The sequence below is a fragment of the Megascapheus bottae genome, chromosome 14, assembly GCF_031878675.1.
Source record: "Megascapheus bottae isolate mThoBot1 chromosome 14, mThoBot2.hap1, whole genome shotgun sequence".
NCBI classification, from domain to species: Eukaryota; Metazoa; Chordata; class Mammalia; order Rodentia; family Geomyidae; genus Megascapheus; species Megascapheus bottae.
Genome location: NC_143522.1, coordinates 55,836,446 through 55,842,544, shown reverse-complemented (window position 1 = coordinate 55,842,544; position 6,099 = coordinate 55,836,446). Strand labels below are relative to the sequence as shown.

Here is a 6,099-nt window from a genome sequence, read left to right as displayed (position 1 = left end):
ACCCACTACTAGATGAAAGTTACTGTAACCCCTCCAAGCATCGCCCTGAAAATAAAATAAAATTTTAAAAAAAGAGAAACCCCCTTGTACACTTATTTAAAGAAAAAACTAAATGAAGAAATAAATGAAGACATCAATAAGAAGTGAATTAAGGTGTGCTCCAGGGCTCCTGCTGGCGGCATCCTCCCTGGCGTCCTCCCATTTAACTAGTCTCTTCCTTTCCCTCGACCTCAGGTGGGACCACCGCCAGGATGCAGATTTTCGTCAAAACCCTTACGGGGAAGACCATCACACTGAAGGCTGAATCCTCAGATACTACAGAAAATGTAATGGCCAAGATCCAGGATAAGGACAGAATTCCTCCTGATCAGCAGAGACTGGTCTTTGCTGGTAAGCAGCTGGAAGATGGATGCTCTTTATCTAATTACAACATTCAGAAGGAGTCCATTCTTCATCTAGTGTTGAGAATTCTAGGTGGTGCTAAGAAAAACAAGTCTTCTGATTATGACAAATGAGGGAAACCATTGAGCCTAAGTTCCTTTGAGTCTGGCTTACTTCACTTAATATGATTTTTTCTAAATCTTTCCATTTCCTAACAAATGGGGTGATGTTGTTCTTTCTGACAGCAGCATAGAATTCCATTGTGTATAAATACCACATCTCGTTGATCCATTCATCAAAGGAGGGATATCTAGGTTGGTTCCATATCTTTGCTATGGTAAATAGTGCTGCAATGAACATTGTTGTGCTAGTGGATTTAGTACGTCCTTGTTTCTGGACAATTGGGTAAATGCCTAGTAGTGAAATTGCTGGGTCATAGGGGAGCTCTATATTTAGTCTTTTGAGGAACTGCCATACTGCTTTCCATAGTGGTTGAACGACCTTCCCCTCCCACCAACAGTGTGGTAGTGATTCCTCCTGGCCACATCCCCTCCAGCATCTGTTGATATTAGTTTTCTTGATCCTGGCCATTCTAACTGGAGTGAGGTGGAATCTTAGAGTTGTTGTGATTTGCATTTCTTTTATGACCAGAGATATTGAGCATTTCTTCATGTGTCTATAGGCCATTTTTGTTTCTTCTTCAGAGAAGACTCTCTTTAAGTCTTTGGCCCATTTTTTTAATGGGATGGTTGTTACCTTGGACATTAGTTTTGGAGTGATTCAATTTTTTGAGCTGTTGATATATTTTAGATATGAGGCCTTTGTCCGTTGTTTGGATGGTGAACATCTTCTCCCATTCTGTGGGCTTCCTAATTAATTTACTAGCTATGTCCTTTGCCATACAAAAGCTGCAATTTAATGCAGTCCCACTTATCCAGCCTTTCTCTGATTTGTTGTGATTCTTGGTCCTTATTAAGAAAGTTTCGACCTGTGCCAAGGTGGCCTAGTGTATCTCCTATTCCTTCTTGTAAAGTTTTCAGTGTGTCAGCTTTTACCTCCAGGTCTTTGATCTATTTGGAGTAAATTCTAGTGCAGGGTGACAAAGAAGGATCCAACTTTAGTTTTCTGCAGGTGGTTAACCAGTTCTGCCAGCATCACTTGTTGAAGAGGCTATCTTTCTTCCATTCTATTTTTTTGGCTCCCTTGTCAAACGTTGGGTAGCCACAGGTCTGTGGTTTAATATCTGGGTCCTCAGTTCCATTCCATTGATCTTCAGGCCTGTTGTTGTGCCAGTACCAAGCTGTTTTGATAATTATAGTTCTGTAATAGAGTCTAAAGTTTGGTATTGAAATTCCTCCTGCACTGTTCTTTGTGCTAAGAAGTGTTTTTGCTATACGGGGTCTTTTATTATTCCATATGAAATTTTGGATTGCCTCTTCTATTTCCTTAAAGAATGACATTGGAATATTGATGGTTATTGTGTTGAATTTGTAGATAGCCCTTGGCAAGATTGACATTTTCACGATGTTGATTCTTCCAATCCAGGAGCATGGGAGGTTTTTCCATTTCCTTAGTTCTGCTTTAATTTCCTTTTTTAGGGTTTTAAAGTTTTCATCAAAAAGGTCCTTTACATTCTTAGTTAAGCTAATTCCTAGGTACTTTATTTTCTTTGAGGCTATTGCGAAAGGAGTTGCTTTCCTGATTATTGCCTTGTTCCTCTCACTGTTGGCATAGAGGAAGGCAGTTGATTTTTGAGGGTTAATTTTATAGCCTGCTACCCTTCCAAAGTTTTGAATCAGCTCAAGGAGCTAGGGAGTAGAGTCTATAGGATTTTTTAAATACAGAATCATGTCATCTGCAAAGAGAGATAGTTTTACTTCCTCTTTCCCTATTTGGATCCCCTTTATGCTTACTTCCAGAAACCTTGGGCTCTCCTAGCAGAGATTTGCAATAGAGCACAACCTTGATACATAAGGCCATATAGTATGACACTAAATGAAAGGACCTCTAGGATATAGAAACAAAAGCCATATAATGAATGATTGTTGTCCTTAATGTTCTATGTCATCTCTCATTTCTTTTGCTGTCCCTTGGTTATCTCATATTGTTACAGTATCTCACTTTGTTACCTGATATATCAGATATATTTGTATTTGGTTATTTGAAATTGGATAGGGAAGGGGGAAAACAAGATGAGGGGTGTGGATGGGGGAAGGGAAATGGGGATCAAGACATGTGAAATGGGATCGATGTATGTGAATTAATGCACCTATCTGGCAAAAATCATGTAACCTTTCTATTAATTACAACAAAAATATATGAAAAAAAGAAGTCTTACACCACTCCCAGGAAGAACATGCATAAGAGAAAGAAGGTTAAACTATAAGATGGATGAAAATGACAAAATTAATTGTCTTGTTCGAGAGAGCCCTTCAGATGAATGTGGTGCTGGAGATTTTATACCTAGCCACTTTGACAGACCTTATTGTGGCAAGTGTTGTCTAACTTACTGCTTCAACAAACCAGAAGACAAGTGATTGTGTATGAAGTAATAAAAGGGCACAAAACTAATATAAAAAAGTAGTTCAATATGCAGAATTTTTTATTGTTGTTGCTGGGTTGTGGGACTTGAACTCTGGGCCTGAGCTCTTCAGCTCAAGGCTACTGCCCTACTCCTTAAGCCACAGTGGTACTTCTGGCTTTCTTGTGATTAATTGGAGATAAAAATATGATGGGTTTTTTAGTGGTCCAGGCTGGTTTTGAACCATGATCCTCAGATCTTAGCCACCTACTGAGTAGCTAGGATTATAAGTGTGACACATCCGTGCTGGGCTACATAGAAATTTCTTCACAATATTACTTCACACTGGTGTGTGACCACCTTTGAATGCTATTGTCAAGTTGCTATGTGAAATTTACCATCACATCTTCTCTTCACAAAGGTGCTGTTTTGTACTAAGTAACCTGAATCACAGAAAACACTAAACAAATGCTATTTTTGTCCTTGGGATTCAGTCCGTTCTCCAGTTTCAGATGAATGCTTTCACCCATCACATCTAGACCCAAAGTAAAATGAATTGCAATTTCTTTACATAACTATCTCCCAAAGCTTGTCTGAATCTCTCTCTCTTTAAAAAAATCATGAAAAGCTTCACAAATGTGTGTGTGTGTCATTATTAAGCAGAGGCCATGCTAATCTTTTCTGTATCACTCCAATTTTAGTATATGTGCTGCAGAAGTGACCACTGAATCTCTTCTCTCTATTTAAGATAAGATACATTACAAAACAGATTTACCAACAGATATACATGACCACTAAAAGATTCTTCCACAGAAGAGCCATTGACTTGCTCATAGTTGGAAGGCACCTCAAAGTCCATGATGTACAATCTCATAGCTTCACAAGTAAAATTATAAATAGGCATATGGATTCAGAGCTTTCCCATAAATACTGAGCTGTTAGATATATTTTATACAATTTCCACACTTTCCAAGCATACCCTGATTGAACTCTCTCCTCATTCCTTGATCTGAAAGACTAAGCACCAGTTATAGCTTATTTAATAATACTATTTCTGGAGGGGTTTTTTATACATTTATTTTATTTTTAGTGTTCTTTTTCTCCTTGAAGAAGCAACTGACTTTTAAACTTTGTTTTGGTCCTAGATTAGTGGTTCCTTTAACATGTGATCAACATTCTTACCAACTCATACACTCTCTCTTTTTTTTCCATTCCGGGGGCTCAAACTCAAGGCCTGAACACTGTCCTTGGACTTTCTCAAGGCTAGTGCTCTACCACTAGAGCCTCAGCACCACTTCAAGATTTTATCTATGTATGTGATACTGAGGAATCGAACCTGGGTCTTCGTACATCCTAGGCAAGCACTCTACTATTAGTCCAAACTCCCAGCCCCCATGCATTCTCTTTTATGTTCTAGTTGATCTTCCTAAATTCAAATCTATATTTTTGTACAACAGACCCGAAGATTTATTCTGCATATTAAACTAGACAATTTCCACAGAAAATTGCCTCCTTCATTAGCTCTGAAATTTGGCTCATGTTTCTCCAGGTAGCCTACGAATTCTATTTAGAAAAACAAAGTCACATATAAGCCACAAATTGAATACTAAAGCAGCAATGTCCCAGTCCCTCTCTGTCCTGACTTCTCTGCAGCATGATGATTACATCATACACTACTGGTTTCTGAAATTTTAGTGATGCCAATGAGAAAGTGAGAAAAATAAGAATACAAAAAGATGGTTGAGCTGAACTTTTGCTCCTAAATGGTCATAAGAAGGAGACCCAAATCTGTTGCCTGTTCACTTGACATCTTGTAGGATGAGGTGCTTGCTTGCTAGGTACACACATAATCACCCAATAAAAGTCAATACCAAGAGGAAGAAAAGACTGGAATGGTGGAGGAGGAAAATGAGTAAGAGAAGAAATATTCCAATTTGGTGAATAAAAAATATACATGTCAACATTTTATTTTTTAAAAATATTGTTTTAAACATGCAATATGGCACCATTCTAATAGACTTAGTAAAGTAACTTTCTCTTCTATTTTCAATTTATATTCTGAGTTCAAGCCACAGGACCATCACAAAAAATAGTAAAAGTAAAATAAAATCAAGAGCACTCCTTATTAATTCATTTCCTATGGAACAATTGTCCCCGTGGCACTTTTTCTTTTAACATTGCTTCTGTTTTGAAGTCTCCTACCTAGTTCCTTTCCTAGAAACAGAGGTAGTTAAGTCTTTCCTTTTATCTTTGGTCTTACTTTTTCTGTCTCCTCATACTAGTAAACTTTAATTGCAGAGAAGACATTCATTTGCTTCTATTACATCAATGAAGGTATAACACTTGTCCAAAACTTACCAGATTCATGACTTAAGTAGATGTGAAACTGAATCATAGTTGATAGTAATAGAATCAAGTGACCCAAGTATAAGTTAAGTATTAAAGCTACTGTGTTGTTCCTGTAAGTTTACTTATACCAGACTCCTTAATTTGTACCTGGGGACAAAATGCTAGTGATTAGATTACATGAATGATTCTATTCCCTCTTAGCTTAAATCTTTGAAAAAGGATTAAGTTTCTGTCACAGCTTTCCACCCATTTAATTGATATGCAGGGCTCTCTGGTTCCCTTTCTTTAGTTTTATCAAACAGCAAAGAAAAAGAGGTGAAAAACTTGCTGATGAGAACAAACAAAATCTTGGAATACAGGCCCAATGAATCCAGTTTGAGAAAACCATAGAGATGAAATATGGAATGGAAGGACAAAGGAGTTTACAGGAAACATATTTCTAACAGTTAAGTATTTCAGGCAAATTCAGTTTCATAACTACTCTCCAATATTTGACTGAATTTTAATAACAACTTTTACAATTTATGATATGCCCTGACTTTTATTCCAAAAAAAGCACAGACATTTCTACATTTGAGAATGTCAAAGAATCACTATGAAATTAGTTCTAATCAGATCTTTGCCATTAGTGAAGTGTGAATTCAGCATCATTTAGAGGAAATGGCTTTAGGAACATAAAAGTTAATCTATCATGCTAAAAGATCATTGAAAACACTATTTTATAAGACAGATTGAAGGCAGCTATATTACCAAAATCCATTTGCAAAGGAAATTTTTAAGAACTATATCTTTATTTCCATTAGATGTAAGGATGTGCATTCCTCCACTCATATACAAGCAGTTAAAAT

General features: G+C 37.0%; 1 non-coding gene and 1 pseudogene across 1 annotated transcript; one reads left to right on the top strand and one right to left on the bottom strand.

Moving 5' to 3' along the window:
* Nucleotides 1-251: 251 nt before the first annotated feature.
* LOC150055371 (ubiquitin-ribosomal protein eS31 fusion protein-like) lies at nt 252-2,918 on the top strand (annotated as a pseudogene).
* Nucleotides 2,919-3,516: 598 nt separating this feature from the next.
* On the bottom strand, nt 3,517-3,627 carry LOC150055370 (U6 spliceosomal RNA). The gene has a single exon (XR_016537758.1). It is a non-coding gene; the product is annotated as a U6 spliceosomal RNA (small nuclear RNA).
* Between the last annotated feature and the right edge of the window lie 2,472 nt (nt 3,628-6,099).